General features: G+C 41.8%; 37 non-coding genes across 37 annotated transcripts; all 37 read left to right on the top strand.

The window, feature by feature from the left end:
- Positions 1 to 848: 848 nt before the first annotated feature.
- trnar-ccu (transfer RNA arginine (anticodon CCU)) lies at positions 849 to 921 on the top strand. The gene has a single exon. It is a non-coding gene; the product is annotated as a tRNA-Arg (tRNA).
- A 7-nt stretch (positions 922 to 928) lies between these two features.
- Positions 929 to 1,000, top strand: trnam-cau (transfer RNA methionine (anticodon CAU)). Its single transcript has one exon. It is a non-coding gene; the product is annotated as a tRNA-Met (tRNA).
- Positions 1,001 to 1,899: 899 nt separating this feature from the next.
- trnar-ccu (transfer RNA arginine (anticodon CCU)) lies at positions 1,900 to 1,972 on the top strand. Its single transcript has one exon. It is a non-coding gene; the product is annotated as a tRNA-Arg (tRNA).
- Positions 1,973 to 1,979: 7 nt separating this feature from the next.
- trnam-cau (transfer RNA methionine (anticodon CAU)) lies at positions 1,980 to 2,051 on the top strand. The gene has a single exon. It is a non-coding gene; the product is annotated as a tRNA-Met (tRNA).
- Positions 2,052 to 2,950: 899 nt separating this feature from the next.
- trnar-ccu (transfer RNA arginine (anticodon CCU)) lies at positions 2,951 to 3,023 on the top strand. The gene has a single exon. It is a non-coding gene; the product is annotated as a tRNA-Arg (tRNA).
- Positions 3,024 to 3,030: 7 nt separating this feature from the next.
- trnam-cau (transfer RNA methionine (anticodon CAU)) lies at positions 3,031 to 3,102 on the top strand. Its single transcript has one exon. It is a non-coding gene; the product is annotated as a tRNA-Met (tRNA).
- An 899-nt stretch (positions 3,103 to 4,001) lies between these two features.
- On the top strand, positions 4,002 to 4,074 carry trnar-ccu (transfer RNA arginine (anticodon CCU)). Its single transcript has one exon. It is a non-coding gene; the product is annotated as a tRNA-Arg (tRNA).
- A 7-nt stretch (positions 4,075 to 4,081) lies between these two features.
- trnam-cau (transfer RNA methionine (anticodon CAU)) lies at positions 4,082 to 4,153 on the top strand. Its single transcript has one exon. It is a non-coding gene; the product is annotated as a tRNA-Met (tRNA).
- An 899-nt stretch (positions 4,154 to 5,052) lies between these two features.
- trnar-ccu (transfer RNA arginine (anticodon CCU)) lies at positions 5,053 to 5,125 on the top strand. The gene has a single exon. It is a non-coding gene; the product is annotated as a tRNA-Arg (tRNA).
- A 981-nt stretch (positions 5,126 to 6,106) lies between these two features.
- trnar-ccu (transfer RNA arginine (anticodon CCU)) lies at positions 6,107 to 6,179 on the top strand. Its single transcript has one exon. It is a non-coding gene; the product is annotated as a tRNA-Arg (tRNA).
- A 7-nt stretch (positions 6,180 to 6,186) lies between these two features.
- Positions 6,187 to 6,258, top strand: trnam-cau (transfer RNA methionine (anticodon CAU)). The gene has a single exon. It is a non-coding gene; the product is annotated as a tRNA-Met (tRNA).
- Positions 6,259 to 7,157: 899 nt separating this feature from the next.
- On the top strand, positions 7,158 to 7,230 carry trnar-ccu (transfer RNA arginine (anticodon CCU)). The gene has a single exon. It is a non-coding gene; the product is annotated as a tRNA-Arg (tRNA).
- A 7-nt stretch (positions 7,231 to 7,237) lies between these two features.
- On the top strand, positions 7,238 to 7,309 carry trnam-cau (transfer RNA methionine (anticodon CAU)). Its single transcript has one exon. It is a non-coding gene; the product is annotated as a tRNA-Met (tRNA).
- Positions 7,310 to 8,208: 899 nt separating this feature from the next.
- On the top strand, positions 8,209 to 8,281 carry trnar-ccu (transfer RNA arginine (anticodon CCU)). The gene has a single exon. It is a non-coding gene; the product is annotated as a tRNA-Arg (tRNA).
- A 7-nt stretch (positions 8,282 to 8,288) lies between these two features.
- trnam-cau (transfer RNA methionine (anticodon CAU)) lies at positions 8,289 to 8,360 on the top strand. Its single transcript has one exon. It is a non-coding gene; the product is annotated as a tRNA-Met (tRNA).
- An 899-nt stretch (positions 8,361 to 9,259) lies between these two features.
- trnar-ccu (transfer RNA arginine (anticodon CCU)) lies at positions 9,260 to 9,332 on the top strand. Its single transcript has one exon. It is a non-coding gene; the product is annotated as a tRNA-Arg (tRNA).
- A 981-nt stretch (positions 9,333 to 10,313) lies between these two features.
- trnar-ccu (transfer RNA arginine (anticodon CCU)) lies at positions 10,314 to 10,386 on the top strand. The gene has a single exon. It is a non-coding gene; the product is annotated as a tRNA-Arg (tRNA).
- Positions 10,387 to 10,393: 7 nt separating this feature from the next.
- Positions 10,394 to 10,465, top strand: trnam-cau (transfer RNA methionine (anticodon CAU)). Its single transcript has one exon. It is a non-coding gene; the product is annotated as a tRNA-Met (tRNA).
- An 899-nt stretch (positions 10,466 to 11,364) lies between these two features.
- On the top strand, positions 11,365 to 11,437 carry trnar-ccu (transfer RNA arginine (anticodon CCU)). Its single transcript has one exon. It is a non-coding gene; the product is annotated as a tRNA-Arg (tRNA).
- A 7-nt stretch (positions 11,438 to 11,444) lies between these two features.
- trnam-cau (transfer RNA methionine (anticodon CAU)) lies at positions 11,445 to 11,516 on the top strand. The gene has a single exon. It is a non-coding gene; the product is annotated as a tRNA-Met (tRNA).
- Positions 11,517 to 12,415: 899 nt separating this feature from the next.
- trnar-ccu (transfer RNA arginine (anticodon CCU)) lies at positions 12,416 to 12,488 on the top strand. Its single transcript has one exon. It is a non-coding gene; the product is annotated as a tRNA-Arg (tRNA).
- A 7-nt stretch (positions 12,489 to 12,495) lies between these two features.
- On the top strand, positions 12,496 to 12,567 carry trnam-cau (transfer RNA methionine (anticodon CAU)). The gene has a single exon. It is a non-coding gene; the product is annotated as a tRNA-Met (tRNA).
- Positions 12,568 to 13,466: 899 nt separating this feature from the next.
- On the top strand, positions 13,467 to 13,539 carry trnar-ccu (transfer RNA arginine (anticodon CCU)). Its single transcript has one exon. It is a non-coding gene; the product is annotated as a tRNA-Arg (tRNA).
- A 7-nt stretch (positions 13,540 to 13,546) lies between these two features.
- On the top strand, positions 13,547 to 13,618 carry trnam-cau (transfer RNA methionine (anticodon CAU)). Its single transcript has one exon. It is a non-coding gene; the product is annotated as a tRNA-Met (tRNA).
- A 1,950-nt stretch (positions 13,619 to 15,568) lies between these two features.
- trnar-ccu (transfer RNA arginine (anticodon CCU)) lies at positions 15,569 to 15,641 on the top strand. The gene has a single exon. It is a non-coding gene; the product is annotated as a tRNA-Arg (tRNA).
- A 978-nt stretch (positions 15,642 to 16,619) lies between these two features.
- On the top strand, positions 16,620 to 16,692 carry trnar-ccu (transfer RNA arginine (anticodon CCU)). The gene has a single exon. It is a non-coding gene; the product is annotated as a tRNA-Arg (tRNA).
- A 7-nt stretch (positions 16,693 to 16,699) lies between these two features.
- On the top strand, positions 16,700 to 16,771 carry trnam-cau (transfer RNA methionine (anticodon CAU)). The gene has a single exon. It is a non-coding gene; the product is annotated as a tRNA-Met (tRNA).
- Positions 16,772 to 17,670: 899 nt separating this feature from the next.
- On the top strand, positions 17,671 to 17,743 carry trnar-ccu (transfer RNA arginine (anticodon CCU)). Its single transcript has one exon. It is a non-coding gene; the product is annotated as a tRNA-Arg (tRNA).
- Positions 17,744 to 17,750: 7 nt separating this feature from the next.
- Positions 17,751 to 17,822, top strand: trnam-cau (transfer RNA methionine (anticodon CAU)). The gene has a single exon. It is a non-coding gene; the product is annotated as a tRNA-Met (tRNA).
- Positions 17,823 to 18,721: 899 nt separating this feature from the next.
- Positions 18,722 to 18,794, top strand: trnar-ccu (transfer RNA arginine (anticodon CCU)). The gene has a single exon. It is a non-coding gene; the product is annotated as a tRNA-Arg (tRNA).
- Positions 18,795 to 18,801: 7 nt separating this feature from the next.
- trnam-cau (transfer RNA methionine (anticodon CAU)) lies at positions 18,802 to 18,873 on the top strand. Its single transcript has one exon. It is a non-coding gene; the product is annotated as a tRNA-Met (tRNA).
- Positions 18,874 to 19,772: 899 nt separating this feature from the next.
- Positions 19,773 to 19,845, top strand: trnar-ccu (transfer RNA arginine (anticodon CCU)). The gene has a single exon. It is a non-coding gene; the product is annotated as a tRNA-Arg (tRNA).
- A 7-nt stretch (positions 19,846 to 19,852) lies between these two features.
- On the top strand, positions 19,853 to 19,924 carry trnam-cau (transfer RNA methionine (anticodon CAU)). Its single transcript has one exon. It is a non-coding gene; the product is annotated as a tRNA-Met (tRNA).
- Positions 19,925 to 20,823: 899 nt separating this feature from the next.
- Positions 20,824 to 20,896, top strand: trnar-ccu (transfer RNA arginine (anticodon CCU)). Its single transcript has one exon. It is a non-coding gene; the product is annotated as a tRNA-Arg (tRNA).
- A 7-nt stretch (positions 20,897 to 20,903) lies between these two features.
- trnam-cau (transfer RNA methionine (anticodon CAU)) lies at positions 20,904 to 20,975 on the top strand. Its single transcript has one exon. It is a non-coding gene; the product is annotated as a tRNA-Met (tRNA).
- Positions 20,976 to 21,874: 899 nt separating this feature from the next.
- On the top strand, positions 21,875 to 21,947 carry trnar-ccu (transfer RNA arginine (anticodon CCU)). The gene has a single exon. It is a non-coding gene; the product is annotated as a tRNA-Arg (tRNA).
- Positions 21,948 to 21,954: 7 nt separating this feature from the next.
- On the top strand, positions 21,955 to 22,026 carry trnam-cau (transfer RNA methionine (anticodon CAU)). The gene has a single exon. It is a non-coding gene; the product is annotated as a tRNA-Met (tRNA).
- The last annotated feature ends 41 nt before the right edge of the window (positions 22,027 to 22,067 follow it).

The following is a 22,067-nucleotide window of genomic DNA, read 5'->3' as shown; positions in this document are numbered from 1 at the left end:
TTTCAATGTCAGAGGGGTGTGAGTCAAAAATTGATAGAAAGCCTCTAAAGACAGGGTGAATTCACTCTATAGCATTTCTTTCAATGTTTTAATTTAATGAAACTCTTCAAGGCACTTCATGCTTCACTCTAGCAAATCCCAATAGACACTCAAAATAACCTACAAATTCAAGCTTGTGTTGTAAAAAATGTAAGTCCCTTTCAAGAAAGTGAATGAAAATGGTGCTCGACAAGATGTTTAGAAGTAGACCTGGAAATTTCAAAACTTAAAAGCATGTTTGCCAAGCTGATATGTTCATATGCTTGTACAAAAGATCTGCCAATTCCCTTGAGCCATGATGTTGATTTGCTGACAACAGATGGCGTGATGACAAGGGGTAATGTCGAGAGATGTGTTACATTGGCCTATCTTATCAAAGATCTCTTGCTGAATCTTCTCCAGGACCTCCAGACTTCTACATATTTGGCCAAAAGAGGTGACGCGGAACAACGTGTGGATTTTTCAAATGTCACTGGATGTCAAAGATTGGGTGAAAGGGAAACTGAAATCCAGAAAGATTGAAAATACAAAAGATCTGCTAAGTCCCCTGCTCAGTGGGTGAAAGGGAAACTGAAATTCATAATGATTGAAATGACAAAAGATCTGCTAATTCCCTTCAGCTATGGTCGTGTTTGCACAAAGCAGTACAGAAACAAAATTGAGTTGAAGCATTGTACTGACTTTTCATTTTTCTGTCTCTCAGGTGTCTGATTAAAACAGACTGTACTGAGAACAGAGCCCTCTGATATATTCCAGAAGTATAGGTTGCGTTCATCGTGGGTACTGGACATCCGCAAGCTTTAGCAAGAGCCCCAGTGGCCTAATGGATAAGGCACTGGCCTCCTAAGCCAGGGATTGTGGGTTCGAGTCCCATCTGGGGTGCTGGGAAAGCAGAGTGGCGCAGCGGAAGCGTGCTGGGCCCATAACCCAGAGGTCGATGGATCGAAACCATCCTCTGCTAAGTCAGCTTTAGTCCTAAAAAAGCATTCCTTTAGTCCAAAAATAGCACACCTTTCAATGTCAGAGGGGTGTGAGTCAAAAATTGATAGAAAGCCTCTAAAGACAGGGTGAATTCACTCTATAGCATTTCTTTCAATGTTTTAATTTAATGAAACTCTTCAAGGCACTTCATGCTTCACTCTAGCAAATCCCAATAGACACTCAAAATAACCTACAAATTCAAGCTTGTGTTGTAAAAAATTTAAGTCCCTTTCAAGAAAGTGAATGAAAATGGTGCTCGACAAGATGTTTAGAAGTAGACCTGGAAATTTCAAAACTTAAAAGCATGTTTGCCAAGTTGATATGTTCATATGCTTGTACAAAAGATCTGCTAATTCCCTTGAGCCATGAGGTTGATTTGCTGACAACAGATGGCGTGATGACAAGGGGTAATGTCGAGAGATGTGTTACACTGGCCTATCTTATCAAAGATCTCTTGCTGAATCTTCTCCAGGACCTCCAGACTTCTACATATTTGGCCAAAAGAATGGACGCGGAACAACGTGTGGATTTTTCAAATGTCACTGGATATCAAAGATTGGGTGAAAGGGAAACTGAAATCCAGAAAGATTGAAAATACAAAAGATCTGCTAAGTCCCCTGCTCAGTGGGTGAAAGGGAAACTGAAATTTATAATGATTGAAATGACAAAAGATCTGCTAATTCCCTTCAGCTATGGTCGTGTTTGCACAAAGCAGTACAGAAACAAAATTGAGTTGAAGCATTGTACTGACTTTTCATTTTTCTGTCTCTCAGGTGTCTGACTAGAACAGACTGTACTGAGAACAGAGCCCTCTGATATATTCCAGAAGTATAGGTTGCGTTCATCGTGGGTACTGGACATCCGCAAGCTTTAGCAAGAGCCCCAGTGGCCTAATGGATAAGGCACTGGCCTCCTAAGCCAGGGATTGTGGGTTCGAGTCCCATCTGGGGTGCTGGGAAAGCAGAGTGGCGCAGCGGAAGCGTGCTGGGCCCATAACCCAGAGGTCGATGGATCGAAACCATCCTCTGCTAAGTCAGCTTTAGTCCTAAAAAAGCATTCCTTTAGTCCAAAAATAGCACACCTTTCAATGTCAGAGGGGTGTGAGTCAAAAATTGATAGAAAGCCTCTAAAGACAGGGTGAATTCACTCTATAGCATTTCTTTCAATGTTTTAATTTAATGAAACTCTTCAAGGCACTTCATGCTTCACTCTAGCAAATCCCAATAGACACTCAAAATAACCTACAAATTCAAGCTTGTGTTGTAAAAAATTTAAGTCCCTTTCAAGAAAGTGAATGAAAATGGTGCTCGACAAGATGTTTAGAAGTAGACCTGGAAATTTCAAAACTTAAAAGCATGTTTGCCAAGCTGATATGTTCATATGCTTGTACAAAAGATCTGCCAATTCCCTTGAGCCATGAGGTTGATTTGCTGACAACAGATGGCGTGATGACAAGGGGTAATGTCGAGAGATGTGTTACATTGGCCTATCTTATCAAAGATCTCTTGCTGAATCTTCTCCAGGACCTCCAGACTTCTACATATTTGGCCAAAAGAGGTGATGCGGAACAACGTGTGGATTTTTCAAATGTCACTGGATGTCAAAGATTGGGTGAAAGGGAAACTGAAATCCAGAAAGATTGAAAATACAAAAGATCTGCTAAGTCCCCTGCTCAGTGGGTGAAAGGGAAACTGAAATTCATAATGATTGAAATGACAAAAGATCTGCTAATTCCCTTCAGCTATGGTCGTGTTTGCACAAAGCAGTACAGAAACAAAATTGAGTTGAAGCATTGTACTGACTTTTCATTTTTCTGTCTCTCAGGTGTCTGATTAAAACAGACTGTACTGAGAACAGAGCCCTCTGATATATTCCAGAAGTATAGGTTGCGTTCATCGTGGGTACTGGACATCCGCAAGCTTTAGCAAGAGCCCCAGTGGCCTAATGGATAAGGCACTGGCCTCCTAAGCCAGGGATTGTGGGTTCGAGTCCCATCTGGGGTGCTGGGAAAGCAGAGTGGCGCAGCGGAAGCGTGCTGGGCCCATAACCCAGAGGTCGATGGATCGAAACCATCCTCTGCTAAGTCAGCTTTAGTCCTAAAAAAGCATTCCTTTAGTCCAAAAATAGCACACCTTTCAATGTCAGAGGGGTGTGAGTCAAAAATTGATAGAAAGCCTCTAAAGACAGGGTGAATTCACTCTATAGCATTTCTTTCAATGTTTTAATTTAATGAAACTCTTCAAGGCACTTCATGCTTCACTCTAGCAAATCCCAATAGACACTCAAAATAACCTACAAATTCAAGCTTGTGTTGTAAAAAATTTAAGTCCCTTTCAAGAAAGTGAATGAAAATGGTGCTCGACAAGATGTTTAGAAGTAGACCTGGAAATTTCAAAACTTAAAAGCATGTTTGCCAAGTTGATATGTTCATATGCTTGTACAAAAGATCTGCTAATTCCCTTGAGCCATGAGGTTGATTTGCTGACAACAGATGGCGTGATGACAAGGGGTAATGTCGAGAGATGTGTTACACTGGCCTATCTTATCAAAGATCTCTTGCTGAATCTTCTCCAGGACCTCCAGACTTCTACATATTTGGCCAAAAGAATGGACGCGGAACAACGTGTGGATTTTTCAAATGTCACTGGATATCAAAGATTGGGTGAAAGGGAAACTGAAATCCAGAAAGATTGAAAATACAAAAGATCTGCTAAGTCCCCTGCTCAGTGGGTGAAAGGGAAACTGAAATTTATAATGATTGAAATGACAAAAGATCTGCTAATTCCCTTCAGCTATGGTCGTGTTTGCACAAAGCAGTACAGAAACAAAATTGAGTTGAAGCATTGTACTGACTTTTCATTTTTCTGTCTCTCAGGTGTCTGACTAGAACAGACTGTACTGAGAACAGAGCCCTCTGATATATTCCAGAAGTATAGGTTGCGTTCATCGTGGGTACTGGACATCCGCAAGCTTTAGCAAGAGCCCCAGTGGCCTAATGGATAAGGCACTGGCCTCCTAAGCCAGGGATTGTGGGTTCGAGTCCCATCTGGGGTGCTGGGAAAGCAGAGTGGCGCAGCGGAAGCGTGCTGGGCCCATAACCCAGAGGTCGATGGATCGAAACCATCCTCTGCTAAGTCAGCTTTAGTCCTAAAAAAGCATTCCTTTAGTCCAAAAATAGCACACCTTTCAATGTCAGAGGGGTGTGAGTCAAAAATTGATAGAAAGCCTCTAAAGACAGGGTGAATTCACTCTATAGCATTTCTTTCAATGTTTTAATTTAATGAAACTCTTCAAGGCACTTCATGCTTCACTCTAGCAAATCCCAATAGACACTCAAAATAACCTACAAATTCAAGCTTGTGTTGTAAAAAATTTAAGTCCCTTTCAAGAAAGTGAATGAAAATGGTGCTCGACAAGATGTTTAGAAGTAGACCTGGAAATTTCAAAACTTAAAAGCATGTTTGCCAAGCTGATATGTTCATATGCTTGTACAAAAGATCTGCCAATTCCCTTGAGCCATGAGGTTGATTTGCTGACAACAGATGGCGTGATGACAAGGGGTAATGTCGAGAGATGTGTTACATTGGCCTATCTTATCAAAGATCTCTTGCTGAATCTTCTCCAGGACCTCCAGACTTCTACATATTTGGCCAAAAGAGGTGATGCGGAACAACGTGTGGATTTTTCAAATGTCACTGGATGTCAAAGATTGGGTGAAAGGGAAACTGAAATCCAGAAAGATTGAAAATACAAAAGATCTGCTAAGTCCCCTGCTCAGTAGGTGAAAGGGAAACTGAAATTCATAATGATTGAAATGACAAAAGATCTGCTAATTCCCTTCAGCTATGGTCGTGTTTGCACAAAGCAGTACAGAAACAAAATTGAGTTGAAGCATTGTACTGACTTTTCATTTTTCTGTCTCTCAGGTGTCTGACTAGAACAGACTGTACTGAGAACAGAGCCCTCTGATATATTCCAGAAGTATAGGTTGCGTTCATCGTGGGTACTGGACATCCGCAAGCTTTAGCAAGAGCCCCAGTGGCCTAATGTATAAGGCACTGGCCTCCTAAGCCAGGGATTGTGGGTTCGAGTCCCATCTGGGGTGCTGGGAAAGCAGAGTGGCGCAGCGGAAGCGTGCTGGGCCCATAACCTAGAGGTCGATGGATCGAAACCATCCTCTGCTAAGTCAGCTTTAGTCCTAAAAAAGCATTCCTTTAGTCCAAAAATAGCACACCTTTCAATGTCAGAGGGGTGTGAGTCAAAAATTGATAGAAAGCCTCTAAAGACAGGGTGAATTCACTCTATAGCATTTCTTTCAATGTTTTAATTTAATGAAACTCTTCAAGGCACTTCATGCTTCACTCTAGCAAATCCCAATAGACACTCAAAATAACCTACAAATTCAAGCTTGTGTTGTAAAAAATTTAAGTCCCTTTCAAGAAAGTGAATGAAAATGGTGCTCGACAAGATGTTTAGAAGTAGACCTGGAAATTTCAAAACTTAAAAGCATGTTTGCCAAGCTGATATGTTCATATGCTTGTACAAAAGATCTGCCAATTCCCTTGAGCCATGAGGTTGATTTGCTGACAACAGATGGCGTGATGACAAGGGGTAATGTCGGGAGATGTGTTACACTGGCCTATCTTATCAAAGATCTCTTGCTAAATCTTCTCCAGGACCTCCAGACTTCTCCTACATATTTGGCCAAAAGAATGGACGCGGAACAACGTGTGGATTTTTCAAATGTCACTGGATATCAAAGATTGGGTGAAAGGGAAACTGAAATCCAGAAAGATTGAAAATACAAAAGATCTGCTAAGTCCCCTGCTCAGTGGGTGAAAGGGAAACTGAAATTCATAATGATTGAAATGACAAAAGATCTGCTAATTCCCTTCAGCTATGGTCGTGTTTGCACAAAGCAGTACAGAAACAAAATTGAGTTGAAGCATTGTACTGACTTTTCATTTTTCTGTCTCTCAGGTGTCTGACTAGAACAGACTGTACTGAGAACAGAGCCCTCTGATATATTCCAGAAGTATAGGTTGCGTTCATCGTGGGTACTGGACATCCGCAAGCTTTAGCAAGAGCCCCAGTGGCCTAATGGATAAGGCACTGGCCTCCTAAGCCAGGGATTGTGGGTTCGAGTCCCATCTGGGGTGCTGGGAAAGCAGAGTGGCGCAGCGGAAGCGTGCTGGGCCCATAACCCAGAGGTCGATGGATCGAAACCATCCTCTGCTAAGTCAGCTTTAGTCCTAAAAAAGCATTCCTTTAGTCCAAAAATAGCACACCTTTCAATGTCAGAGGGGTGTGAGTCAAAAATTGATAGAAAGCCTCTAAAGACAGGGTGAATTCACTCTATAGCATTTCTTTCAATGTTTTAATTTAATGAAACTCTTCAAGGCACTTCATGCTTCACTCTAGCAAATCCCAATAGACACTCAAAATAACCTACAAATTCAAGCTTGTGTTGTAAAAAATGTAAGTCCCTTTCAAGAAAGTGAATGAAAATGGTGCTCGACAAGATGTTTAGAAGTAGACCTGGAAATTTCAAAACTTAAAAGCATGTTTGCCAAGCTGATATGTTCATATGCTTGTACAAAAGATCTGCCAATTCCCTTGAGCCATGATGTTGATTTGCTGACAACAGATGGCGTGATGACAAGGGGTAATGTCGAGAGATGTGTTACATTGGCCTATCTTATCAAAGATCTCTTGCTGAATCTTCTCCAGGACCTCCAGACTTCTACATATTTGGCCAAAAGAGGTGACGCGGAACAACGTGTGGATTTTTCAAATGTCACTGGATGTCAAAGATTGGGTGAAAGGGAAACTGAAATCCAGAAAGATTGAAAATACAAAAGATCTGCTAAGTCCCCTGCTCAGTGGGTGAAAGGGAAACTGAAATTCATAATGATTGAAATGACAAAAGATCTGCTAATTCCCTTCAGCTATGGTCGTGTTTGCACAAAGCAGTACAGAAACAAAATTGAGTTGAAGCATTGTACTGACTTTTCATTTTTCTGTCTCTCAGGTGTCTGATTAAAACAGACTGTACTGAGAACAGAGCCCTCTGATATATTCCAGAAGTATAGGTTGCGTTCATCGTGGGTACTGGACATCCGCAAGCTTTAGCAAGAGCCCCAGTGGCCTAATGGATAAGGCACTGGCCTCCTAAGCCAGGGATTGTGGGTTCGAGTCCCATCTGGGGTGCTGGGAAAGCAGAGTGGCGCAGCGGAAGCGTGCTGGGCCCATAACCCAGAGGTCGATGGATCGAAACCATCCTCTGCTAAGTCAGCTTTAGTCCTAAAAAAGCATTCCTTTAGTCCAAAAATAGCACACCTTTCAATGTCAGAGGGGTGTGAGTCAAAAATTGATAGAAAGCCTCTAAAGACAGGGTGAATTCACTCTATAGCATTTCTTTCAATGTTTTAATTTAATGAAACTCTTCAAGGCACTTCATGCTTCACTCTAGCAAATCCCAATAGACACTCAAAATAACCTACAAATTCAAGCTTGTGTTGTAAAAAATTTAAGTCCCTTTCAAGAAAGTGAATGAAAATGGTGCTCGACAAGATGTTTAGAAGTAGACCTGGAAATTTCAAAACTTAAAAGCATGTTTGCCAAGTTGATATGTTCATATGCTTGTACAAAAGATCTGCTAATTCCCTTGAGCCATGAGGTTGATTTGCTGACAACAGATGGCGTGATGACAAGGGGTAATGTCGAGAGATGTGTTACACTGGCCTATCTTATCAAAGATCTCTTGCTGAATCTTCTCCAGGACCTCCAGACTTCTACATATTTGGCCAAAAGAATGGACGCGGAACAACGTGTGGATTTTTCAAATGTCACTGGATATCAAAGATTGGGTGAAAGGGAAACTGAAATCCAGAAAGATTGAAAATACAAAAGATCTGCTAAGTCCCCTGCTCAGTGGGTGAAAGGGAAACTGAAATTTATAATGATTGAAATGACAAAAGATCTGCTAATTCCCTTCAGCTATGGTCGTGTTTGCACAAAGCAGTACAGAAACAAAATTGAGTTGAAGCATTGTACTGACTTTTCATTTTTCTGTCTCTCAGGTGTCTGACTAGAACAGACTGTACTGAGAACAGAGCCCTCTGATATATTCCAGAAGTATAGGTTGCGTTCATCGTGGGTACTGGACATCCGCAAGCTTTAGCAAGAGCCCCAGTGGCCTAATGGATAAGGCACTGGCCTCCTAAGCCAGGGATTGTGGGTTCGAGTCCCATCTGGGGTGCTGGGAAAGCAGAGTGGCGCAGCGGAAGCGTGCTGGGCCCATAACCCAGAGGTCGATGGATCGAAACCATCCTCTGCTAAGTCAGCTTTAGTCCTAAAAAAGCATTCCTTTAGTCCAAAAATAGCACACCTTTCAATGTCAGAGGGGTGTGAGTCAAAAATTGATAGAAAGCCTCTAAAGACAGGGTGAATTCACTCTATAGCATTTCTTTCAATGTTTTAATTTAATGAAACTCTTCAAGGCACTTCATGCTTCACTCTAGCAAATCCCAATAGACACTCAAAATAACCTACAAATTCAAGCTTGTGTTGTAAAAAATTTAAGTCCCTTTCAAGAAAGTGAATGAAAATGGTGCTCGACAAGATGTTTAGAAGTAGACCTGGAAATTTCAAAACTTAAAAGCATGTTTGCCAAGCTGATATGTTCATATGCTTGTACAAAAGATCTGCCAATTCCCTTGAGCCATGAGGTTGATTTGCTGACAACAGATGGCGTGATGACAAGGGGTAATGTCGAGAGATGTGTTACATTGGCCTATCTTATCAAAGATCTCTTGCTGAATCTTCTCCAGGACCTCCAGACTTCTACATATTTGGCCAAAAGAGGTGATGCGGAACAACGTGTGGATTTTTCAAATGTCACTGGATGTCAAAGATTGGGTGAAAGGGAAACTGAAATCCAGAAAGATTGAAAATACAAAAGATCTGCTAAGTCCCCTGCTCAGTAGGTGAAAGGGAAACTGAAATTCATAATGATTGAAATGACAAAAGATCTGCTAATTCCCTTCAGCTATGGTCGTGTTTGCACAAAGCAGTACAGAAACAAAATTGAGTTGAAGCATTGTACTGACTTTTCATTTTTCTGTCTCTCAGGTGTCTGACTAGAACAGACTGTACTGAGAACAGAGCCCTCTGATATATTCCAGAAGTATAGGTTGCGTTCATCGTGGGTACTGGACATCCGCAAGCTTTAGCAAGAGCCCCAGTGGCCTAATGGATAAGGCACTGGCCTCCTAAGCCAGGGATTGTGGGTTCGAGTCCCATCTGGGGTGCTGGGAAAGCAGAGTGGCGCAGCGGAAGCGTGCTGGGCCCATAACCTAGAGGTCGATGGATCTTAACCATCCTCTGCTAAGTCAGCTTTAGTCCTAAAAAAGCATTCCTTTAGTCCAAAAATAGCACACCTTTCAATGTCAGAGGGGTGTGAGTCAAAAATTGATAGAAAGCCTCTAAAGACAGGGTGAATTCACTCTATAGCATTTCTTTCAATGTTTTAATTTAATGAAACTCTTCAAGGCACTTCATGCTTCACTCTAGCAAATCCCAATAGACACTCAAAATAACCTACAAATTCAAGCTTGTGTTGTAAAAAATTTAAGTCCCTTTCAAGAAAGTGAAGGAAAATGGTGCTCGACAAGATGTTTAGAAGTAGACCTGGAAATTTCAAAACTTAAAAGCATGTTTGCCAAGCTGATATGTTCATATGCTTGTACAAAAGATCTGCCAATTCCCTTGAGCCATGAGGTTGATTTGCTGACAACAGATGGCGTGATGACAAGGGGTAATGTCGGGAGATGTGTTACACTGGCCTATCTTATCAAAGATCTCTTGCTAAATCTTCTCCAGGACCTCCAGACTTCTCCTACATATTTGGCCAAAAGAATGGACGCGGAACAACGTGTGGATTTTTCAAATGTCACTGGATATCAAAGATTGGGTGAAAGGGAAACTGAAATCCAGAAAGATTGAAAATACAAAAGATCTGCTAAGTCCCCTGCTCAGTGGGTGAAAGGGAAACTGAAATTCATAATGATTGAAATGACAAAAGATCTGCTAATTCCCTTCAGCTATGGTCGTGTTTGCACAAAGCAGTACAGAAACAAAATTGAGTTGAAGCATTGTACTGACTTTTCATTTTTCTGTCTCTCAGGTGTCTGACTAGAACAGACTGTACTGAGAACAGAGCCCTCTGATATATTCCAGAAGTATAGGTTGCGTTCATCGTGGGTACTGGACATCCGCAAGCTTTAGCAAGAGCCCCAGTGGCCTAATGGATAAGGCACTGGCCTCCTAAGCCAGGGATTGTGGGTTCGAGTCCCATCTGGGGTGCTGGGAAAGCAGAGTGGCGCAGCGGAAGCGTGCTGGGCCCATAACCCAGAGGTCGATGGATCGAAACCATCCTCTGCTAAGTCAGCTTTAGTCCTAAAAAAGCATTCCTTTAGTCCAAAAATAGCACACCTTTCAATGTCAGAGGGGTGTGAGTCAAAAATTGATAGAAAGCCTCTAAAGACAGGGTGAATTCACTCTATAGCATTTCTTTCAATGTTTTAATTTAATGAAACTCTTCAAGGCACTTCATGCTTCACTCTAGCAAATCCCAATAGACACTCAAAATAACCTACAAATTCAAGCTTGTGTTGTAAAAAATTTAAGTCCCTTTCAAGAAAGTGAATGAAAATGGTGCTCGACAAGATGTTTAGAAGTAGACCTGGAAATTTCAAAACTTAAAAGCATGTTTGCCAAGCTGATATGTTCATATGCTTGTACAAAAGATCTGCCAATTCCCTTGAGCCATGATGTTGATTTGCTGACAACAGATGGCGTGATGACAAGGGGTAATGTCGAGAGATGTGTTACATTGGCCTATCTTATCAAAGATCTCTTGCTGAATCTTCTCCAGGACCTCCAGACTTCTACATATTTGGCCAAAAGAGGTGACGCGGAACAACGTGTGGATTTTTCAAATGTCACTGGATGTCAAAGATTGGGTGAAAGGGAAACTGAAATCCAGAAAGATTGAAAATACAAAAGATCTGCTAAGTCCCCTGCTCAGTGGGTGAAAGGGAAACTGAAATTCATAATGATTGAAATGACAAAAGATCTGCTAATTCCCTTCAGCTATGGTCGTGTTTGCACAAAGCAGTACAGAAACAAAATTGAGTTGAAGCATTGTACTGACTTTTCATTTTTCTGTCTCTCAGGTGTCTGATTAAAACAGACTGTACTGAGAACAGAGCCCTCTGATATATTCCAGAAGTATAGGTTGCGTTCATCGTGGGTACTGGACATCCGCAAGCTTTAGCAAGAGCCCCAGTGGCCTAATGGATAAGGCACTGGCCTCCTAAGCCAGGGATTGTGGGTTCGAGTCCCATCTGGGGTGCTGGGAAAGCAGAGTGGCGCAGCGGAAGCGTGCTGGGCCCATAACCCAGAGGTCGATGGATCGAAACCATCCTCTGCTAAGTCAGCTTTAGTCCTAAAAAAGCATTCCTTTAGTCCAAAAATAGCACACCTTTCAATGTCAGAGGGGTGTGAGTCAAAAATTGATAGAAAGCCTCTAAAGACAGGGTGAATTCACTCTATAGCATTTCTTTCAATGTTTTAATTTAATGAAACTCTTCAAGGCACTTCATGCTTCACTCTAGCAAATCCCAATAGACACTCAAAATAACCTACAAATTCAAGCTTGTGTTGTAAAAAATTTAAGTCCCTTTCAAGAAAGTGAATGAAAATGGTGCTCGACAAGATGTTTAGAAGTAGACCTGGAAATTTCAAAACTTAAAAGCATGTTTGCCAAGTTGATATGTTCATATGCTTGTACAAAAGATCTGCTAATTCCCTTGAGCCATGAGGTTGATTTGCTGACAACAGATGGCGTGATGACAAGGGGTAATGTCGAGAGATGTGTTACACTGGCCTATCTTATCAAAGATCTCTTGCTGAATCTTCTCCAGGACCTCCAGACTTCTACATATTTGGCCAAAAGAATGGACGCGGAACAACGTGTGGATTTTTCAAATGTCACTGGATATCAAAGATTGGGTGAAAGGGAAACTGAAATCCAGAAAGATTGAAAATACAAAAGATCTGCTAAGTCCCCTGCTCAGTGGGTGAAAGGGAAACTGAAATTTATAATGATTGAAATGACAAAAGATCTGCTAATTCCCTTCAGCTATGGTCGTGTTTGCACAAAGCAGTACAGAAACAAAATTGAGTTGAAGCATTGTACTGACTTTTCATTTTTCTGTCTCTCAGGTGTCTGACTAGAACAGACTGTACTGAGAACAGAGCCCTCTGATATATTCCAGAAGTATAGGTTGCGTTCATCGTGGGTACTGGACATCCGCAAGCTTTAGCAAGAGCCCCAGTGGCCTAATGGATAAGGCACTGGCCTCCTAAGCCAGGGATTGTGGGTTCGAGTCCCATCTGGGGTGCTGGGAAAGCAGAGTGGCGCAGCGGAAGCGTGCTGGGCCCATAACCCAGAGGTCGATGGATCGAAACCATCCTCTGCTAAGTCACCTTTAGTCCTAAAAAAGCATTCCTTTAGTCCAAAAATAGCACACCTTTCAATGTCAGAGGGGTGTGAGTCAAAAATTGATAGAAAGCCTCTAAAGACAGGGTGAATTCACTCTATAGCATTTCTTTCAATGTTTTAATTTAATGAAACTCTTCAAGGCACTTCATGCTTCACTCTAGCAAATCCCAATAGACACTCAAAATAACCTACAAATTCAAGCTTGTGTTGTAAAAAATGTAAGTGCCTTTCAAGAAAGTGAATGAAAATGGTGCTCGACAAGATGTTTAGAAGTAGACCTGGAAATTTCAAAACTTAAAAGCATGTTTGCCAAGTTGATATGTTCATATGCTTGTACAAAAGATCTGCTAATTCCCTTGAGCCATGAGGTTGATTTGCTGACAACAGATGGCGTGATGACAAGGGGTAATGTCGAGAGATGTGTTACACTGGCCTATCTTATCAAAGATCTCTTGCTGAATCTTCTCCAGGACCTCCAGACTTCTACATATTTGGCCAAAAGAATGGACGCGGAACAACGTGTGGATTTTTCAAATGTCACTGGATATCAAAGATTGGGTGAAAGGGAAACTGAAATCCAGAAAGATTGAAAATACAAAAGATCTGCTAAGTCCCCTGCTCAGTGGGTGAAAGGGAAACTGAAATTCATAATGATTGAAATGACAAAAGATCTGCTAATTCCCTTCAGCTATGGTCGTGTTTGCACAAAGCAGTACAGAAACAAAATTGAGTTGAAGCATTGTACTGACTTTTCATTTTTCTGTCTCTCAGGTGTCTGACTAGAACAGACTGTACTGAGAACAGAGCCCTCTGATATATTCCAGAAGTATAGGTTGCGTTCATCGTGGGTACTGGACATCCGCAAGCTTTAGCAAGGGCCCCAGTGGCCTAATGGATAAGGCACTGGCCTCCTAAGCCAGGGATTGTGGGTTCGAGTCCCATCTGGGGTGCTGGGAAAGCAGAGTGGCGCAGCGGAAGCGTGCTGGGCCCATAACCCAGAGGTCGATGGATCGAAACCATCCTCTGCTAAGTCACCTTTAGTCCTAAAAAAGCATTCCTTTAGTCCAAAAATAGCACACCTTTCAATGTCAGAGGGGTGTGAGTCAAAAATTGATAGAAAGCCTCTAAAGACAGGGTGAATTCACTCTATAGCATTTCTTTCAATGTTTTAATTTAATGAAACTCTTCAAGGCACTTCATGCTTCACTCTAGCAAATCCCAATAGACACTCAAAATAACCTACAAATTTAAGCTTGTGTTGTAAAAAATGTAAGTGCCTTTCAAGAAAGTGAATGAAAATGGTGCTCGACAAGATGTTTAGAAGTAGACCTGGAAATTTCAAAACTTAAAAGCATGTTTGCCAAGTTGATATGTTCATATGCTTGTACAAAAGATCTGCTAATTCCCTTGAGCCATGAGGTTGATTTGCTGACAACCGATGGCGTGATGACAAGGGGTAATGTCGAGAGATGTGTTACACTGGCCTATCTTATCAAAGATCTCTTGCTGAATCTTCTCCAGGACCTCCAGACTTCTACATATTTGGCCAAAAGAATGGACGCGGAACAACGTGTGGATTTTTCAAATGTCACTGGATATCAAAGATTGGGTGAAAGGGAAACTGAAATCCAGAAAGATTGAAAATACAAAAGATCTGCTAAGTCCCCTGCTCAGTGGGTGAAAGGGAAACTGAAATTTATAATGATTGAAATGACAAAAGATCTGCTAATTCCCTTCAGCTATGGTCGTGTTTGCACAAAGCAGTACAGAAACAAAATTGAGTTGAAGCATTGTACTGACTTTTCATTTTTCTGTCTCTCAGGTGTCTGACTAGAACAGACTGTACTGAGAACAGAGCCCTCTGATATATTCCAGAAGTATAGGTTGCGTTCATCGTGGGTACTGGACATCCGCAAGCTTTAGCAAGAGCCCCAGTGGACTAATGGATAAGGCACTGGCCTCCTAAGCCAGGGATTGTGGGTTCGAGTCCCATCTGGGGTGCTGGGAAAGCAGAGTGGCGCAGCGGAAGCGTGCTGGGCCCATAACCCAGAGGTCGATGGATCAAAACCATCCTCTGCTAAGTCACCTTTAGTCCTAAAAAAGCATTCCTTTAGTCCAAAAATAGCACACCTTTCAATGTCAGAGGGGTGTGAGTCAAAAATTGATAGAAAGCCTCTAAAGACAGGGTGAATTCACTCTATAGCATTTCTTTCAATGTTTTAATTTAATGAAACTCTTCAAGGCACTTCATGCTTCACTCTAGCAAATCCCAATAGACACTCAAAATAACCTACAAATTCAAGCTTGTGTTGTAAAAAATGTAAGTGCCTTTCAAGAAAGTGAATGAAAATGGTGCTCGACAAGATGTTTAGAAGTAGACCTGGAAATTTCAAAACTTAAAAGCATGTTTGCCAAGTTGATATGTTCATATGCTTGTACAAAAGATCTGCTAATTCCCTTGAGCCATGAGGTTGATTTGCTGACAACAGATGGCGTGATGACAAGGGGTAATGTCGAGAGATGTGTTACACTGGCCTATCTTATCAAAGATCTCTTGCTGAATCTTCTCCAGGACCTCCAGACTTCTACATATTTGGCCAAAAGAATGGACGCGGAACAACGTGTGGATTTTTCAAATGTCACTGGATATCAAAGATTGGGTGAAAGGGAAACTGAAATCCAGAAAGATTGAAAATACAAAAGATCTGCTAAGTCCCCTGCTCAGTGGGTGAAAGGGAAACTGAAATTCATAATGATTGAAATGACAAAAGATCTGCTAATTCCCTTCAGCTATGGTCGTGTTTGCACAAAGCAGTACAGAAACAAAATTGAGTTGAAGCATTGTACTGACTTTTCATTTTTCTGTCTCTCAGGTGTCTGACTAGAACAGACTGTACTGAGAACAGAGCCCTCTGATATATTCCAGAAGTATAGGTTGCGTTCATCGTGGGTGCTGGACATCCGCAAGCTTTAGCAAGAGCCCCAGTGGCCTAATGGATAAGGCACTGGCCTCCTAAGCCAGGGATTGTGGGTTCGAGTCCCATCTGAGGTGCTGGGAAAGCAGAGTGGCGCAGCGGAAGCGTGCTGGGCCCATAACCCAGAGGTCGATGGATCAAAACCATCCTCTGCTAAGTCACCTTTAGTCCTAAAAAAGCATTCCTTTAGTCCAAAAATAGCACACCTTTCAATGTCAGAGGGGTGTGAGTCAAAAATTGATAGAAAGCCTCTAAAGACAGGGTGAATTCACTCTATAGCATTTCTTTCAATGTTTTAATTTAATGAAACTCTTCAAGGCACTTCATGCTTCACTCTAGCAAATCCCAATAGACACTCAAAATAACCTACAAATTCAAGCTTGTGTTGTAAAAAATGTAAGTGCCTTTCAAGAAAGTGAATGAAAATGGTGCTCGACAAGATGTTTAGAAGTAGACCTGGAAATTTCAAAACTTAAAAGCATGTTTGCCAAGTTGATATGTTCATATGCTTGTACAAAAGATCTGCTAATTCCCTTGAGCCATGAGGTTGATTTGCTGACAACAGATGGCGTGATGACAAGGGGTAATGTCGAGAGATGTGTTACACTGGCCTATCTTATCAAAGATCTCTTGCTGAATCTTCTCCAGGACCTCCAGACTTCTACATATTTGGCCAAAAGAATGGACGCGGAACAACGTGTGGATTTTTCAAATGTCACTGGATATCAAAGATTGGGTGAAAGGGAAACTGAAATCCAGAAAGATTGAAAATACAAAAGATCTGCTAAGTCCCCTGCTCAGTGGGTGAAAGGGAAACTGAAATTCATAATGATTGAAATGACAAAAGATCTGCTAATTCCCTTCAGCTATGGTCGTGTTTGCACAAAGCAGTACAGAAACAAAATTGAGTTGAAGCATTGTACTGACTTTTCATTTTTCTGTCTCTCAGGTGTCTGACTAGAACAGACTGTACTGAGAACAGAGCCCTCTGATATATTCCAGAAGTATAGGTTGCGTTCATCGTGGGTGCTGGACATCCGCAAGCTTTAGCAAGAGCCCCAGTGGCCTAATGGATAAGGCACTGGCCTCCTAAGCCAGGGATTGTGGGTTCGAGTCCCATCTGAGGTGCTGGGAAAGCAGAGTGGCGCAGCGGAAGCGTGCTGGGCCCATAACCCAGAGGTCGATGGATCGAAACCATCCTCTGCTAAGTCAGCTTTAGTCCTAAAAAAGCATTCCTTTAGTCCAAAAATAGCACACCTTTCAATGTCAGAGGGGTGTGAGTCAAAAATTGATAGAAAGCCTCTAAAGACAGGGTGAATTCACTCTATAGCATTTCTTTCAATGTTTTAATTTAATGAAACTCTTCAAGGCACTTCATGCTTCACTCTAGCAAATCCCAATAGACACTCAAAATAACCTACAAATTCAAGCTTGTGTTGTAAAAAATTTAAGTCCCTTTCAAGAAAGTGAATGAAAATGGTGCTCGACAAGATGTTTAGAAGTAGACCTGGAAATTTCAAAACTTAAAAGCATGTTTGCCAAGCTGATATGTTCATATGCTTGTACAAAAGATCTGCCAATTCCCTTGAGCCATGAGGTTGATTTGCTGACAACAGATGGCGTGATGACAAGGGGTAATGTCGAGAGATGTGTTACATTGGCCTATCTTATCAAAGATCTCTTGCTGAATCTTCTCCAGGACCTCCAGACTTCTACATATTTGGCCAAAAGAGGTGATGCGGAACAACGTGTGGATTTTTCAAATGTCACTGGATGTCAAAGATTGGGTGAAAGGGAAACTGAAATCCAGAAAGATTGAAAATACAAAAGATCTGCTAAGTCCCCTGCTCAGTAGGTGAAAGGGAAACTGAAATTCATAATGATTGAAATGACAAAAGATCTGCTAATTCCCTTCAGCTATGGTCGTGTTTGCACAAAGCAGTACAGAAACAAAATTGAGTTGAAGCATTGTACTGACTTTTCATTTTTCTGTCTCTCAGGTGTCTGACTAGAACAGACTGTACTGAGAACAGAGCCCTCTGATATATTCCAGAAGTATAGGTTGCGTTCATCGTGGGTACTGGACATCCGCAAGCTTTAGCAAGAGCCCCAGTGGCCTAATGGATAAGGCACTGGCCTCCTAAGCCAGGGATTGTGGGTTCGAGTCCCATCTGGGGTGCTGGGAAAGCAGAGTGGCGCAGCGGAAGCGTGCTGGGCCCATAACCCAGAGGTCGATGGATCGAAACCATCCTCTGCTAAGTCAGCTTTAGTCCTAAAAAAGCATTCCTTTAGTCCAAAAATAGCACACCTTTCAATGTCAGAGGGGTGTGAGTCAAAAATTGATAGAAAGCCTCTAAAGACAGGGTGAATTCACTCTATAGCATTTCTTTCAATGTTTTAATTTAATGAAACTCTTCAAGGCACTTCATGCTTCACTCTAGCAAATCCCAATAGACACTCAAAATAACCTACAAATTCAAGCTTGTGTTGTAAAAAATGTAAGTCCCTTTCAAGAAAGTGAATGAAAATGGTGCTCGACAAGATGTTTAGAAGTAGACCTGGAAATTTCAAAACTTAAAAGCATGTTTGCCAAGTTGATATGTTCATATGCTTGTACAAAAGATCTGCTAATTCCCTTGAGCCATGAGGTTGATTTGCTGACAACAGATGGCGTGATGACAAGGGGTAATGTCGAGAGATGTGTTACACTGGCCTATCTTATCAAAGATCTCTTGCTGAATCTTCTCCAGGACCTCCAGACTTCTACATATTTGGCCAAAAGAATGGACGCGGAACAACGTGTGGATTTTTCAAATGTCACTGGATATCAAAGATTGGGTGAAAGGGAAACTGAAATCCAGAAAGATTGAAAATACAAAAGATCTGCTAAGTCCCCTGCTCAGTGGGTGAAAGGGAAACTGAAATTCATAATGATTGAAATGACAAAAGATCTGCTAATTCCCTTCAGCTATGGTCGTGTTTGCACAAAGCAGTACAGAAACAAAATTGAGTTGAAGCATTGTACTGACTTTTCATTTTTCTGTCTCTCAGGTGTCTGACTAGAACAGACTGTACTGAGAACAGAGCCCTCTGATATATTCCAGAAGTATAGGTTGCGTTCATCGTGGGTGCTGGACATCCGCAAGCTTTAGCAAGAGCCCCAGTGGCCTAATGGATAAGGCACTGGCCTCCTAAGCCAGGGATTGTGGGTTCGAGTCCCATCTGAGGTGCTGGGAAAGCAGAGTGGCGCAGCGGAAGCGTGCTGGGCCCATAACCCAGAGGTCGATGGATCGAAACCATCCTCTGCTAAGTCAGCTTTAGTCCTAAAAAAGCATTCCTTTAGTCCAAAAATAGCACACCTTTCAATGTCAGAGGGGTGTGAGTCAAAAATTGATAGAAAGCCTCTAAAGACAGGGTGAATTCACTCTATAGCATTTCTTTCAATGTTTTAATTTAATGAAACTCTTCAAGGCACTTCATGCTTCACTCTAGCAAATCCCAATAGACACTCAAAATAACCTACAAATTCAAGCTTGTGTTGTAAAAAATTTAAGTCCCTTTCAAGAAAGTGAATGAAAATGGTGCTCGACAAGATGTTTAGAAGTAGACCTGGAAATTTCAAAACTTAAAAGCATGTTTGCCAAGCTGATATGTTCATATGCTTGTACAAAAGATCTGCCAATTCCCTTGAGCCATGATGTTGATTTGCTGACAACAGATGGCGTGATGACAAGGGGTAATGTCGAGAGATGTGTTACATTGGCCTATCTTATCAAAGATCTCTTGCTGAATCTTCTCCAGGACCTCCAGACTTCTACATATTTGGCCAAAAGAGGTGACGCGGAACAACGTGTGGATTTTTCAAATGTCACTGGATGTCAAAGATTGGGTGAAAGGGAAACTGAAATCCAGAAAGATTGAAAATACAAAAGATCTGCTAAGTCCCCTGCTCAGTGGGTGAAAGGGAAACTGAAATTCATAATGATTGAAATGACAAAAGATCTGCTAATTCCCTTCAGCTATGGTCGTGTTTGCACAAAGCAGTACAGAAACAAAATTGAGTTGAAGCATTGTACTGACTTTTCATTTTTCTGTCTCTCAGGTGTCTGATTAAAACAGACTGTACTGAGAACAGAGCCCTCTGATATATTCCAGAAGTATAGGTTGCGTTCATCGTGGGTACTGGACATCCGCAAGCTTTAGCAAGAGCCCCAGTGGCCTAATGGATAAGGCACTGGCCTCCTAAGCCAGGGATTGTGGGTTCGAGTCCCATCTGGGGTGCTGGGAAAGCAGAGTGGCGCAGCGGAAGCGTGCTGGGCCCATAACCCAGAGGTCGATGGATCGAAACCATCCTCTGCTAAGTCAGCTTTAGTCCTAAAAAAGCATTCCTTTAGTCCAAAAATAGCACACCTTTCAATGTCAGAGGGGTGTGAGTCAAAAATTGATAGAAAGCCTCTAAAGACAGGGTGAATTCACTCTATAGCATTTCTTTCAATGTTTTAATTTAATGAAACTCTTCAAGGCACTTCATGCTTCACTCTAGCAAATCCCAATAGACACTCAAAATAACCTACAAATTCAAGCTTGTGTTGTAAAAAATTTAAGTCCCTTTCAAGAAAGTGAATGAAAATGGTGCTCGACAAGATGTTTAGAAGTAGACCTGGAAATTTCAAAACTTAAAAGCATGTTTGCCAAGCTGATATGTTCATATGCTTGTACAAAAGATCTGCCAATTCCCTTGAGCCATGAGGTTGATTTGCTGACAACAGATGGCGTGATGACAAGGGGTAATGTCGAGAGATGTGTTACATTGGCCTATCTTATCAAAGATCTCTTGCTGAATCTTCTCCAGGACCTCCAGACTTCTACATATTTGGCCAAAAGAGGTGATGCGGAACAACGTGTGGATTTTTCAAATGTCACTGGATGTCAAAGATTGGGTGAAAGGGAAACTGAAATCCAGAAAGATTGAAAATACAAAAGATCTGCTAAGTCCCCTGCTCAGTAGGTGAAAGGGAAACTGAAATTCATAATGATTGAAATGACAAAAGATCTGCTAATTCCCTTCAGCTATGGTCGTGTTTGCACAAAGCAGTACAGAAACAAAATTGAGTTGAAGCATTGTACTGACTTTTCATTTTTCTGTCTCTCAGGTGTCTGACTAGAACAGACTGTACTGAGAACAGAGCCCTCTGATATATTCCAGAAGTATAGGTTGCGTTCATCGTGGGTACTGGACATCCGCAAGCTTTAGCAAGAGCCCCAGTGGCCTAATGGATAAGGCACTGGCCTCCTAAGCCAGGGATTGTGGGTTCGAGTCCCATCTGGGGTGCTGGGAAAGCAGAGTGGCGCAGCGGAAGCGTGCTGGGCCCATAACCCAGAGGTCGATGGATCGAAACCATCCTCTGCTAAGTCAGCTTTAGTCCTAAAAAAGCATTCCTTTAGTCCAAAAATAGCACACCTTTCAATGTCAGAGGGGTGTGAGTCAAAAATTGATAGAAAGCCTCTAAAGACAGGGTGAATTCACTCTATAGCATTTCTTTCAATGTTTTAATTTAATGAAACTCTTCAAGGCACTTCATGCTTCACTCTAGCAAATCCCAATAGACACTCAAAATAACCTACAAATTCAAGCTTGTGTTGTAAAAAATGTAAGTCCCTTTCAAGAAAGTGAATGAAAATGGTGCTCGACAAGATGTTTAGAAGTAGACCTGGAAATTTCAAAACTTAAAAGCATGTTTGCCAAGTTGATATGTTCATATGCTTGTACAAAAGATCTGCTAATTCCCTTGAGCCATGAGGTTGATTTGCTGACAACAGATGGCGTGATGACAAGGGGTAATGTCGAGAGATGTGTTACACTGGCCTATCTTATCAAAGATCTCTTGCTGAATCTTCTCCAGGACCTCCAGACTTCTACATATTTGGCCAAAAGAATGGACGCGGAACAACGTGTAGATTTTTCAAATGTCACTGGATATCAAAGATTGGGTGAAAGGGAAACTGAAATCCAGAAAGATTGAAAATACAAAAGATCTGCTAAGTCCCCTGCTCAGTGGGTGAAAGGGAAACTGAAATTCATAATGATTGAAATGACAAAAGATCTGCTAATTCCCTTCAGCTATGGTCGTGTTTGCACAAAGCAGTACAGAAACAAAATTGAGTTGAAGCATTGTACTGACTTTTCATTTTTCTGTCTCTCAGGTGTCTGACTAGAACAGACTGTACTGAGAACAGAGCCCTCTGATATATTCCAGAAGTATAGGTTGCGTTCATCGTGGGTGCTGGACATCCGCAAGCTTTAGCAAGAGCCCCAGTGGCCTAATGGATAAGGCACTGGCCTCCTAAGCCAGGGATTGTGGGTTCGAGTCCCATCTGAGGTGCTGGGAAAGCAGAGTGGCGCAGCGGAAGCGTGCTGGGCCCATAACCCAGAGGTCGATGGATCGAAACCATCCTCTGCTAAGTCAGCTTTAGTCCTAAAAAAGCATTCCTTTAGTCCAAAA

Source organism: Brachyhypopomus gauderio, unplaced genomic scaffold (assembly GCF_052324685.1).
Source record: "Brachyhypopomus gauderio isolate BG-103 unplaced genomic scaffold, BGAUD_0.2 sc194, whole genome shotgun sequence".
NCBI lineage: Eukaryota > Metazoa > Chordata > Actinopteri > Gymnotiformes > Hypopomidae > Brachyhypopomus > Brachyhypopomus gauderio.
This window is presented reverse-complemented; position numbering and strand designations above follow the sequence as displayed.